General features: G+C 40.7%; 1 long non-coding RNA gene across 1 annotated transcript; it reads left to right on the top strand.

The window, feature by feature from the left end:
• On the top strand, positions 1-811 carry LOC112947549. The gene is made up of 2 exons (XR_003249427.1): positions 1-52; positions 575-811. It is a non-coding gene; the product is annotated as an uncharacterized LOC112947549 (long non-coding RNA).
• The last annotated feature ends 12,799 nt before the right edge of the window (positions 812-13,610 follow it).

Here is a 13,610-nt window from a genome sequence, read left to right as displayed (position 1 = left end):
CTGTGAGGTGAATGGCAACCTCCTGGAGAAGACCTGGCTGCAGATGAGCACTGTAAGTGGATGCCCCTTGCCTTTGAGCTGCGTCCTGGGCACAGGAGCAGCATGCCCTAGGAGAGGACAGCCCCAAGTGTGCTGCAGCAGATCCACACAGGGAAGGCCCCCAGAGAGCTTCAAGAGCATGCTCTGAAAGTCTTTGGTGAGCTGTTGGGTGCTCTTAGGTGTCTTCAGCAGGAAGGCAGCGGCAGCTGTCATGTTTCTCACGCAGGCAGGGCTGGAAGGGCACCGGAGGAAGCAGTGGCCACTGCAGCCGCTCTGCTCCCCAGCATCTCTGCTGGACGCAGGAGCGATCAAGTGGAACCTTTGCCTCTGCCCTTAAGGCAGCTGAGGGAGCCCCGCAGTCTTGATGTGCTTTCCCTCTCCTTGCCCTCCCTGATGGGCTTTTGCAGCGGGGCAAGWGGGTTGAGGGAGGGAAGAAGCTCCTGCGAGAGGCTTTGCTTCCCTTGCCAGACAGCARTTAGGGCTCTGRGGCTCTCCTGTTGTTCTCAGCTCTCACGGTGGCTTTTCTTTTCCTTAGGAGTTGTGGTTCACTGAGAAGRGCTCCCAAGAAGATCTGTGGCTGAGGACAGCGCCTCRTTTTCCACATGTGATTGAAGCAGAGCCAGAAGACATCAGCTGCAGGTATCTGCTGAAGCTGCCAGCACTCCAGCGCCAGGATGGTTTATGAAGAATAAAATTATTAAATGATGCTGTCGTCCCTGTGGTCTGCGGCTCCAGGCAGAACCCTGTAAAAGCTGTGAATGAGCATGTCAGCCCTGAGCACAGCTGCAGAGCTGCAGACATACTGTGGGCAGCTTAGAGCATAGCAAGGAGCTGACATGGTGGATGGCAGTCGGGAGGCAATGGCACAGGAGACGAGCATCCTTGAGGAAGCCAGTGGCATCGTTACGATTGCCACGTTGCAGTGGAGCAGTCCTGTCTCCAGCACTTTGGGTGTCAACACCCCGAGCCCAGGTTGTGCTGCTCTGCACAGCACARCCTCTTTCTTTCTTTCTGCAGCAGTGGCCACCTCCTGGAAAGAAAGAGCKGGTGTTATGTTCCCAAAGCTCCTCTTGCCATGCTTTGCCCCACTGCTGCAGCCTGTGCTCACGCTCACCCCTTCCTGCTAAGGAAGAAAAAGAGGCCTTGTGGAAGGAGGCTCTCCACTTCCAAAGAGAAGGTCTGTATTTTCAAGCCAGGGGTTCAGACAGGCTCTGCCTTGCAAGTAGCAAGGGTGTGGGGGCCTATTTGCAGTGACTCAAAGAGAGCAAGTCCAGCTCCTCCTTCCCATTCCGTGAGAGCTTTGCTTTTCTGCAGCCTCACAAACCTCTTCCTTTCCTCTTGTCCTCMTGGATGTCTTCAGCTGAGGCAGGACTTGGCCATTTGCCTTGGGGCAGCTGTTGGGTATTTGCCATGGTTTATGCACTCCTGGGCCTAAGATGGGGCTAAAGGGAACTTGTTGAAGCTCYGAGGCCTTTTGTGCATGTTGGTGGGCCATGCCTCCTASCACTCCTCAGGCCCTGGCATCTGCCTGTGGGGGCTGTAAGAGGGTAAGCTGCACAGGACAGAGAGAACACGGGCTTTTCTCTGCACCCAGGCACACCTGGCCAGTGACCTTGGCTTGCTCAGTGAACTGGAGYTGTGCCATCTCTGCCCAGTGTCGAGGCTGTAGGGAGCTTAGAAGTGTAAGGAGCTTAGCATAAGTAAGTGACGTAGCATAAGASAGGACTCGGCATAGGACAGGGCGCTCGGAAGATCTCGCGATGTTACGGAAAGAATAGGGACGCGTCTATAGCGCTGCYAAATAAGGGCATACTGCCAGGCTTCCCTTGTCATTGGGGCTTGGGCATAGCTCACAGCCTGCATCGKTTRCAGCCTGCAGCRCTTCTGCCASAGGGGAAACTATAAAGGATGTGTGAATCAAGCAGTAAACGTCACTTAGCATACCATCGCATTGGTGTGGGTGCTTTGTAACCTCCTCGGGGTGGATGGGCCTGGAGTCCTGAAACTGAAGCGGTGTCATTTAACATCAGTTAGCGAATTCCAACAACTGGTGACYCCCGACCTGATCGAGGGAATTCCCAACAACTGGTGAGAGACATGAGTCAAACAATGGAGGGGGTGGTTGGCCCCAATATGTTACGCTTGGTTGGAGGGAAAGCTGCAAGGTAGCGATGGAAACTTTGGTGAAGCTACTGAAAGAGTTGGGAAAGAATTTAAGACTTGATGTATCAAGTCGAAGCAGGCCCGGGAATGTGTGGAACGATTAATTAAGGAAGGCATTAAAGCCTCTSCAGCAGAGATTTTTAACGAGAAGAATTGGACAAAATGGAAACAGCACTCACCGACCGAGYGATGGTGGGAAAAACTCAAGAATTAGTAACTTTGGGAAAGATACTGACACTTCTGAAAGGGGCTAAGGAGGACACTGACGCGTGGAGGATAGTGAGATCATATTTGTGTGGGAGGATTGATTGGATATACGGAGAGGTTGAAAAGGAGAATGCCGCAGGCACCCAGACTGGCGGGGTGGAAAAGGAGGAGGGAGATGAGCAGGAAGGTATGACAGGAGAGGAGCCCACTGCACCGACCTGGCCAGCCGAGGAGCTGCAGGTCCTCCCAATAGAACAGAAAGGGGAAACGTCGCCAGCGTATCCATGAGGTGAACTGCAGGGGATGAAGGAACACWGGGGAGGAGAGGAAAAAGGGGCAGAACATAAAGAAAGAAAGGTGTCAGCAGAGGTAACGGGGAAGGAAGAGAAACAGACCTCCTGGGCTGGGTTGCAGGAATGGTCCTGTCGAAAAAAGGGGACAGGAGCTTTAGAAGTAAGCAGGAATACCGAGAGGCTGTTGATTGGATCCCTGGGGCGGCTTTGCGGCCAAAACATGGAGACCACCAAAAAGAAAGGTGAAAACAGTGGAGACAACCAGCTCACATCGTGGAGGAGGACTCCTCAGAGAGTGAGTCGGAGCCAGAAGTGCAAAGTCTATATATAGGGGAGGAGGAGCTAAAGTGGGAGCTAAAGGAAGAGTGACTGTGTGGATGGAAAGGAGGTGGGAAGATGAGTCCAGAGAAAGAGGTGAGTAGGCAGCAAGCACTACTGAGACAAATGAAGGAGCTGATGCAAGAACTATGAGTGATGGCCAGGCAACAAAAGAGACTACTGATATCAAAGACAGGGGAATATCCAAAGGAATTCCCCTAGGTAAACAGCATGAACTACTATGTCGAGCACTGTACGTGCTTAATCATCATATTAGGGGGAATAACACACAGACCCCTATACACCTTCATTTTTACAAAAAAGAGGATGAGGAAGCGGAGAAATATCCTAAGGTAAGGGTAAGATTCCCCGGGAACATAGAATGGGAAACAGGATGGCACCTTAGAACCCTGGGGAGAGGGTATGCAGCCATTGAGAAAGGGGAGGTCTTAGAGTGGATTCCTGCAAGGTGCGTCCGCCCTGAATTGACAAAACAAAGAGATACTAACTTAAGTTTTGGAGAATTTTCTCCTACAGATGTTCCTGATGGGAAAGAGACCACAGAGAAAAAGGAGGAGCCCTGAAACCAAAGCAGGATCGTTTAACATCACTTAGCGAATTCCATCGGAGGCTTTGGGGGTTCTGTGCACTTAGGAGAGCAAGTCTTGCCTCTTTCCATAGCAAGCCTCCCAGGGTCCAGCTTATTCTAGGTATTGTTGCTAGCACAGACCCTTGTTTGGGTGTAAGGACCACCAGCCCTTAAAGGCCGGAGTCGCAGCACTTGTCTTAGCAGAGCCCCCAGGTTTCAGTAAGCAGTGAGTAATCTGGAATTGAGGCTTGTCAATGGCTTTCCTTTTTTTGTGCCCACTGAAGTTAATTCATAATTATAATAAAATGGAGTTTATTCATTTTATCTAAGCGTGTTGGTAAAAGTCCAACGGAGATGAATTATTTACAAGATTTTGTTTTATATGTATACGTATATCATGTTAGGAAGGCCTTATGTTGCTCCTACTTGAGTACATGACTATCTCTAGGCTGAAAAGATTCAACATAGTTGGAGCTGTTACAAACACACTGCTTTTTCTAATAGTGTGGGCCCCTGAAGTTCACCTTCCACTGAAAAGTTTTTAAATTTAGCTTAAAAAAACTAAGAATTCTTAAGTATAGAACCATAAACCATAAATAAATAGAAGACTACAGTYGCTATATCTGGAAGATTTTGTAGAGAGCACAAAACTCGAATCATGACAAAATACGGCTGTTTCACTGTTATTTGGAGCATCCAATTCATAGACTCTTAATGCTATCAAAAAGACTGCCACAAGATGGCATCACAGTATTTTAGGTAATGATCCTACCATAGCAAAACAATGTTCTRGGTTTTTTTTTTAAATATAAGTGTAAAATAAAATTGCTGTGGATATAAGAAATGACCTTATTTTAAGGCAGTATTTGTAAGAAATAACCTTTAATCCTACAGAAGTGCTACTTACTTTGAATTGCTCCTTTAAATGCAGTAGCAGTTGGTTCTRTTCCTATGTCTCAGCAGCTTGTGTAGCCAGCCTTCCCGTTGACTCAAAAGGATACTGGCAATTGTGGTGGGCTTTTCTGCCATAATTGGTCATGATAATGGGGGGGGTTTAAAGATAAGCAGTTGAATTTATTGCCTTGATTAAAATAAAAAAGCTTTATGGTGTTTGTCTTGATTCTTCAACTCCCTTTACTCATGCATTACCCCCAGCAATATTTGCCGTCCTTTGCTATGGATGGACATGCTTGTATTGGATAAAATGTTTGCTTSAAAATAGGTGGCTCAAGGCAATATTCGCTACTGCCATCATAGAATATAATATGCTTTTGATAAGTTACTATGCATAAAATAGAAGGGTAAATAGAAGTGTACAAAGAGTTTGCCCCAAACGCTGTTGCTATATGGCAGTAGCCACCAGTCTTATGTTTTGTGTTCACTTTAGCGTTGAGTTGGGAATTGGGCTTTAACATCTCTCCAGAAGTCAATTTCTGAAGCCCTAGTTCATTTTCCTAGTCTCTGATTTCCTGCCTGTTTGCTACTATCTTCCTTCTAAATGAGATGGTAATTTGTGAAGTCTTTAGGGGGTTCTTTGCTCTGTGAAATGCTGCCTGCTTGTCCAGTTATGTAGTTATTTGTCACTGGCAAGTGATGGTGTGTCGCCTCCCTACCTTAAGATAGAGCTAAATACACCTAGAAAGTGTGGTTAGTGAGGTAGCATTGCTCTGGATAGCCATAAAATTATAAGCATTAGCATCGTGAATCTGTTTACTGAAAAAAAAAAAATCAGCCCTTTTATTTTGAGGAAGACATAAACAAAACAAAAACAAACCAACCCCATCAGACCAAYATTCAATTATTGAATGGCGTTGTATTGGATAAAGATGTCCTGTGTTGCCAGCACTTGTGTTGCTGGAGCTCCCAGGGTTTCAGTCAGTGGGCAGTCTGGAATTACCCAGGATAATCTGGAATTGAGACTTGTCAGTTGCTTTCCAGGGCTGCCAAAAAAGTAGGGGGGCAAGTCATTAGGAACTGGGCAAATTTCCAATAAAAGCTTGCCTGACAAGTCATGCTCTTGTATGGGCTCTCCAGAACCATTTTTTGATGTCTGCCTTTGTAGTCTTTGTTTTTCCAAATCTGTCTTTGACATGTTTTCTTGCTGTTTAGAGTGACTTTGGATCTAGGTCTCTAGGACAGAACATCTAGAAAGAGGTTGTAAAGCTCTTGTGCTRTAACACTGTGAATGGTGTTGAGTATATGATGTTAACATTTTTTTCCTTTTTAGGGCTGACGTCTTTCTCTGAAGAGGCAATTTCAGGGTCATTTCCAAATACTGTAAGTCTGTCGACACAAATAGCTTGTGCCACTGAACTTGTGTGTATGTCATTGGGAAAGGGAAAATCATGTGCACAAAATGCAAGCCTGCAATTACTTTTAAATGTGACTAACTGATAGCTACTCATATTCAGAGTGAAAATTTTACCCTTAAGAGATCCTCTACAAGGATATAGCCAGTGCCACATTTGGTTGCTCCTCTATTCATTGTTGAAGAGATGCATCTGTACCTGGTTTGTACAGATATATTTGTAGAGTGTCTTTAAATAAGTACATATCTTTGATCAAAGTACAGCTATCGGCAGTGGCTGATGATCACTTTTTATATTACAATACTATTTATTAGATCATTATAGACATATAAATAGTACATGCTACAGTAACATTCCTTTACATGTGCTACTATTTTATTTCCTGCCTGGTTCCTGATTCCTTTTAGGGAAAAAAAAGTTTCAGTTTAGCTTGAGTTTTGGAGGAGTTTTCCCTTTAGGGAAAAGGTCCATAGACAATAGTAGTAAACAATTAATAAACATGTTTGCTCCCCATACCCTTGCTTCTTATTGACAAAATGAATAAAATTCCCTCAAAAAGTTTTGCACATGTTTTTCAAACACTTAATTGGAATGTCTTTAGCTCTGCCTGATGCCCTTAAAAGTATGCATGTTTATTTGATTTTTTTCTCTTTGTATTTCTCACAGTAAGTGTAGAAAAAAGGAATGATGGGCATGAAAATAATTAGAGACTAAAGGCTACAGTGATGCTCTGTCTTCTTTTGTGCATTGCATGCTTGAGAGCTTAATAAAGAGCTAGACCCGAAGGAAAAACACCATTAATTTAAGCATTATTTTTTATTATAAGGCTATCTTTAAAACAAAACAAGCTTCCAGTAGTTTTACTGGTGTCTATTTAAATAGGCAGTTAGCAATTAATTAGACACCTTCCAAGCATTTCATACATAACTTTTAAGACATTTGTAATATTATGGCAACTCAGAGTGACGCCCAGAGGTGATAAATCAAAAAAAAAAAAAAAAAAAAGTAGTTATTTTTCTTTTAACTCTTCATCTGATCTGTGCCTATGTACTGCTCATCTTTCATATACTGGAACTCAGTGTTTTGCATGCAAGTATCAGGAAAGCAGTAGAATTAAGTTAAGAATATACTAGTCTTTCTTTCTCTTTCTTTTTTTAACTGCTCATGGAAAATTATTATTATATATTTTTTTTTTTTAATAAAACACTATTTTCCTGTTGAACTAGGTCTCAGAGTCATAAGGCAAAGTCAAAGGAGAGTTATGCTGAGCTTGGAAATGTTCCAGCCTTTCTTTCTTTCCATTTTTCTTTTTTTTTTTCTGTGTTTCTTTCTTTCTTTCCTTCTGTGTTTCTTTCTTTTTCTTGAGAGAGAGATTTCTTATTCACAGTTTGGAATTTAAATATTCCTTGGGCATAACAGAGACAGATGGAGTTAGTGTGTTCAAAACCTGTATTTTGCCATAGGTGTATTTTCATAGAATCTAGAGCTCAATTATTTCCAGTAGCTGTGAAGTAACTAAAAATCTAATGATGATGATCGTCATCATAACATGCATTATTTGGAGGAAATAGAAGCAGTGCTGGTACCTGAGTTAAAGTTTGATAATGCAGTTCTCTGTATTTGGATGGACATGAGTAGTATTCGAAATTTAATGGAAAATGATAAAATTAATAACGTTTCCATCCTTGGACCAAAGCCTGGAGACAGATTATGTAGGCCAGATTCCTACAGTAGGAATGTATTTGTGGCTTTTCACAATAGATAAAAAATGGTTATATTTGTTTATTATTTTGTTGTTTGTATTTATTATTATAAACAAGAGACAGTGCATGATCTGAACCACTTTAAATCTTCATGAATAGTGATTCCTGAAGGCATAAAAGCCCTGTTAGAAAACCATGACCCATTGGGACATTAAAAATCTGTCATCTGAATCCCTCTCTGTTACACTGAAAATTCCCTGAGCTTTGGGATTCCCATCTCCTAGTCTACAGTTAGGGAATAGGACCAGGAAACTCTTCCTTCATTTCATTTCACGAATGGTAAGTGAAAGCATAAAGCTGGAAACTAGCTAGCAGTCTATCCGAAGAACTTAGTGATGAGTTTGCCTTCCATGTTTGGCTCCTGTTCTCAACTATGCAGCCACTCAGATGCAGTTGTATTCAGGAACGAGCTGGCAATGCTAACACAGGGACTTTTGTAGATGGCTTCTAATGGTCCTAGCAAAGAGATGATCTACAGGTCTCCCTCTCCTGCTTATATCATGAGACCTTTTGCCTACCAGACATTCAGCTTTGCTATCTGTAAGAAGTCTGAAGAGGGARTGTCTTCTGCTGTATTTCCTTAACTTTAGCAAATGCACTAGGAAATTTCATTAGGAAAAAGTTAAAATAAGTAAAATAATAAAGACAAACAGCAGGGTGCTCAGGTGGCTAAGAAGGCCAACGGCCTCCTGGCTTGTATCAGGAATAGTGGAGCCAACAGGACTAGGGAATTCAGCGTCCCCCTGTACTCAGCACTGGTGAGGCCACACCTCGAATACTGTGTTCGGTTTTGGGCCTCTTGGGTTGACTTTTTTTTTGATACTCTATGAGAAAATCCCTGGAGCCAAAATATTTACAGGCCAAGTTTTAGCATATGTTGATCTAATAGTTTCTTTTCTTTTTCTTTTTTTTTTTTTTTAATGGAATTGTTGCTTACAAGGTAGAGAGATCTGCACAAACTCCAGTGTAAGAATAATTGAAAAAATGACATAAATTTTGGAATCCATGAAGTCTGACCTGAGTAGAGTTTATTCTAACAATTCCTGTCTCAGAATATTGACTTACTGATACTGACTCGTGATCAACAGTAAAATACATTCAAGACTACAAAAGGTGTCAGGATTAATGAGTGTGTCTAGTCTAAAAGATGTTGCTCTTATCGCTTAACATGAAAAGATAAATATATCATGCCAGAAGAACTTTTTTATGCCATTTAACCACATACATTCATTTTGTTCCTTCTAAAGGCTCAGCTCTGTTAAGAAATTCAATAAATACAAGAGCCTTTTACAACTGCCATTTTATCTCTTTCTACCAGGCAAAATGATTGCAGTGAGATCAAAGTCCATTCCATCTGTTCTTGAAATTAAATTCAAATATATTTGAAACTGCTTGTATAGCAGTGCTGCTGATAACACTTCGAGGCAAGTGATAACATACAGATTTAGAATGGGTTTGCAGAAAGAGCAACTCCTTCATGGCGATGAGCCTAGATAAACAGGAGGACAGACAGAGTGCAGAACTCAGGAAAATGGTAGCAATGCAAGCATTAATATTCTGGTGTCAGTCAATGTCATTGCATGTGACATCCACCAGTTAATAGAGTAGCCTTTTGCAGAATCAAGAGCATTTTGGAGCTTTTCTGTGGTCAGTCTATCTGTATTTGCTGATGCATCTTCTGAACCAAATATTATACTTTAAAAAGCAAATTAATTCAACCATTCAATGAAGCTTATCCTGTTAATTTACATGAAGAATGAGCTTTCTTGAAACCRTGTTGGTTTTTTTTWKTWKKKTTTTTTTTTTTTTTTTGCTATATTAAATCATTTTGAGGATTATTTATGTTATAGCTATTTGAAGGAAACATCCATGTACCTCAATCCTAGACGTTTGCTTACATTAGCAGCTGAAATGCCTTTATGTATGTGAAGCAGAAGATTTACTACATGACCTTATTATTTGTAGTGGTAGATGCAGAGACTAGGTAAACAGAGACTAGCTGTTTTGTAGCTCAGAGTTGGCCAGGTAGGGTTATCCTGTATTTTRGAAGGGGAAATGCTAGAGTTGGTATTGCCCTTGTGTATCTACAATCATCTGAGTGGAGGTAGTGCAAGATGGTTATGGGACCATCCATAACCTCCAGGACTGCCATACAGCTCTGCACGGAGACTCGTGTTACCTGTTTTAGGTAAGTCCTGAGTCCAACAATTCCTCCAAGAATGTATGAGGTGTAAATCTTTCTTTGCTACTCCATAAGCCAACCTCAAGCTTGGTGTTGCTAGTATTAACAGAATTGTGAATAGCCCTGTGGAAAGCTTCTGAAGAGGTATTTGGTGTAGGCTTATCTGTTTGAGATGCTAAGCATGTCCACACTATTTGACCTACAGTCTTCGGATTTCTTGGTGTTAATGAAGTGTACTCATCTGAACCTGTGCAAGAGATTTATAATGATAATTATCTTATATTGTAGTTAATGCAAATATACCTTCCATCCTAGGGCTGATGAGCAACTTGCTTCTGGCCACAGAAGCACTGACATGTTTTGCTTTTTAATAAGTATTACTCYGAATATGTCTTCCTCTCATATAGAAAAAGTGACATTTTGTGAGAGGGAAGGAACAAGACCTCTTGGGGAGGTAATACTTCATATTTACATAAACTGGGCTCCAGTTAGTTTCTCTCAGTCTGTTCAATCGACATGTAATTTTACAATGTCTAGTTTTCTTTAGCCTACTGTTTCTTAGATAATTTCAGTCATCTTTTCCAAATTTATGATGTGTGAGTTACAGGAGATTTAATTAAGGATACAGGTACTCTTATTAGGAATCTTCTAAGGAATCTTAGAATTTGGCCATATCAGTTTTGTTAGGATTTTCTGTTTTTAAAATGTACTTTGATTATCCATAATACATGGGAACATTCAAAACTTTTAATTCCTCCTTTGAATTCCCATTTATGTTGTTCTCTTTTTTAATGTTTCCAATTTTAGATCAAATATGCTGTCCTCTCTTAAGGCATTTCAAGAGGCATCAATTGGATGATCAAGATCATCAATTTGGGTCTGAATTTTTCAGATTGACCCTTGATTCCCATGTGCAGAATGTACTAAAATATAGACCAAAAAGAAAAGCCCCACTATTTACCTCTTTTGGAGCACCAGCTTGTATGAATTCTAATTGTATCTTTAGGACTTTTGAGATAACCTTAGCAGAGGGCTATGGTTTTCTTGAAGTGCTCACAGACCAACCAGAACTCAGTATTCTTCTCAGTGAACTCTGACTTTAAAAAATATTATGACCTGCCAAGTCATCTGGAGAAGAAAAAAAAAAAATGAAATGAAGTGTGAAGGAAAAAAGGGAACACTTATGCACATTATTTTTACTGGTATCACATAAACTATCTTTTTTTGTGTGTGTGATAATATCTGTCAGGCAGCAATTAATTCTAAGAGATGTCTTGGGTAAAATAAATAGGAGATGAAATAATCACAATGTTTACGTGCTTAAAGCCATTGAAGTCATTAAATTCTTTAAGGAAGTTGTTAACCAAGAAATGCTGCTAGTTCCTGCCTGGCAGGGCTAACTCTCTAAGACTGATAAAACAGTTGAAAGAGGGATCTGAGAGAATTGGGCCTGTGAGAGTGTTTGGAGTGACTAAGCAATCAATAAATTGAGGCTGGTGTCTGGTATGATAGACACATAAAGGAAAATATATTATACTGTCACAGGGTAATATGCTTCACTCAGAGATAAGGCTAGCCTGGCGAAAGAGTGCTTAAACTGCTTTCAAGTAAAGATTAAGGTGAGGGTGAAGAGCAGGCCTAAATTTTTGCATGATACTCTGGAGCAAACCCTGTCCTTCCTTAGATTTGCACGGATTTTCCTTTCAAGCTATTTCTATGAATTAAAGAAAGGACATTGATTTGATGCAAAAATCATTAGGCTAGAGATGGTGGCATGGATACTGTGGCATGTCTTTTTTCCCCAGACACTCATTGATAAAATGAGAATATATTTTCTGGCTAAGACTAAAATTCAGGATGTGAGAAGTCATTTTTTGTTAGGAGAAAATGTTGAAAAAATTTCCCACTATTAATAGTACACTAAGACACATGGAAATTGCACTCATCAGGGAAACCAGAGATGCATATATTGATCTGGCTTCTAGGAGACTTTAAGTTCTGTTTCAAACTCCTACCAGATGGTGTGAGATTTTTAATCTTGCTGTTTCAGCTCTCTGCCAATAAACATTCCCTCTAACTTTTCTCATGTCCATTTAGATCAGAAATTATTCAAGATTAAGGCTGTACTTTGTTTGAGATCATCCCACTCAGAGGAACCCTGAGTAGATTTTCTTATTTTTTGGTCTTTATGTGTTACTGCTACAGTGATTGTTGCAGCTCTTCTTACTTCAAAACAAATTTCTCCCACCCAGGAAATCTATTTCAAATTAATCCTGAGTCAGTTTACTGAAATTTTGAGATCACTGTGGAAGAATTAATTTTTCTTTCTATTTAAATCCCATGCACATGAGGCTGAAATATTTAAGAATGTAATTTAAATACAATTTTTAAGACTTCATTCATATKAAATCTCCATCTGCCAACTGTAATGCAAACACAAAGCTAATTAATTCATTCATAAAACTATATAAAGCTTGTATTGAAATTGAACCTGAGATAAGAATTAGGGGACTTTTGACTACTGATAGATGATTTGTTGCACGGATCTGATGCTGATACCTCTTCAACTGAGATCATTGAAATTTTATAAGTAATCTCTCTGTGATGCAAATGGAGCTTTCTTTTAGGCTGCTGTTGTGGGTAAAACTGAATTTCTGATAGTCTGAATTTGAACAAGCAACTTTTTTGAGGGGAATATTATTTGGCGCTTCTTCATTTTTAATTTGTGACTTCTCCAAATGACATGAGGAGATCAGGCTGACGAGGTACATCCTGCACTCTGAAGTCAGTCTCACATTGGGGGAGTTGGGTTGCTTGCAGTAGCCTTGCTGTCCTTGTCCTTCATGTGTATATTAGTCTATGGCCACCCAATCTTTGAAGATTTCTCCAAAATTTGCAAGACAGAGTGAATCCRTTCTTTTTGAGGCATTACCAAATTTGGTCACTAGACATCCCCACGTGTCCAGTAATCTCCTCAAAACAGAGAGTGGAATATATTAAAAATATTGTCAAAAGCACCAAGTTGTTGCTTGAACCATTCTTCCATGAGTGCCAAGTGTGTGTATCACATTGCAACCACAGGCAGCAGAAGAGCAGCCAGTATAAACAGTGCTGTTCTTTAGGGAAAGAGTTGTGTTTTATAGGACTTCTTTTGCTTGGCACCACTGTAATAAAAATGGTAAATAACCCACCCAATTGATGGGTACTATCAAGCAGATGAATGGAAGGGAAGTTGTGTGTTCATGGGTGTCCCCATAAAGTTCTCATCCAAAAAGGTGCTGCAGAACAGCAGATCTCAATAGTTCATTCAAGACAGAGAAAAGTTATGRATCTAGTGAGAGTGTCATCAGAAATGATGTCTAGTGAAGCAGGAATCCTATAGCTGAAAGTCAGAAGCAAAGTAATTCAAGAATTCCTTTTCTCCTTCCGGGGAAAAAAAAAAATAAGAAAGGAGAGAGGAAAAAAAATGGGAAAAGAAGTTTTCCATAAATTTTAAACTGCTTGCATGGTTTGGGGCTTAAGGTCAAAGGGAACGACATCTCCTGGAGGGGAAGTGACTTTGGTATTTTGATTTGATTGAAAGTCTATACAAAACATCTTGAATTCTTTGTAATGAGAGCATCCAAGAAAAAAAAAATCAAAATCTTTTTTCATCATGGATACATTAATGGAATAGATTAGATATGACACAGTTCATAGTAAAAGGTATACCTGGGTATTCATTGACTCAGTTTCTTAGTGATTTAT

The sequence above is a fragment of the Nothoprocta perdicaria genome, unplaced genomic scaffold (genome assembly GCF_003342845.1).
Source record: "Nothoprocta perdicaria isolate Ctin4 unplaced genomic scaffold, notPer1 scaffold_236, whole genome shotgun sequence".
Lineage (NCBI taxonomy): Eukaryota > Metazoa > Chordata > Aves > Tinamiformes > Tinamidae > Nothoprocta > Nothoprocta perdicaria.
The sequence above is the reverse complement of the archived record's forward strand: the minus strand, read 5'-3'. Positions and strand labels throughout refer to the sequence as shown.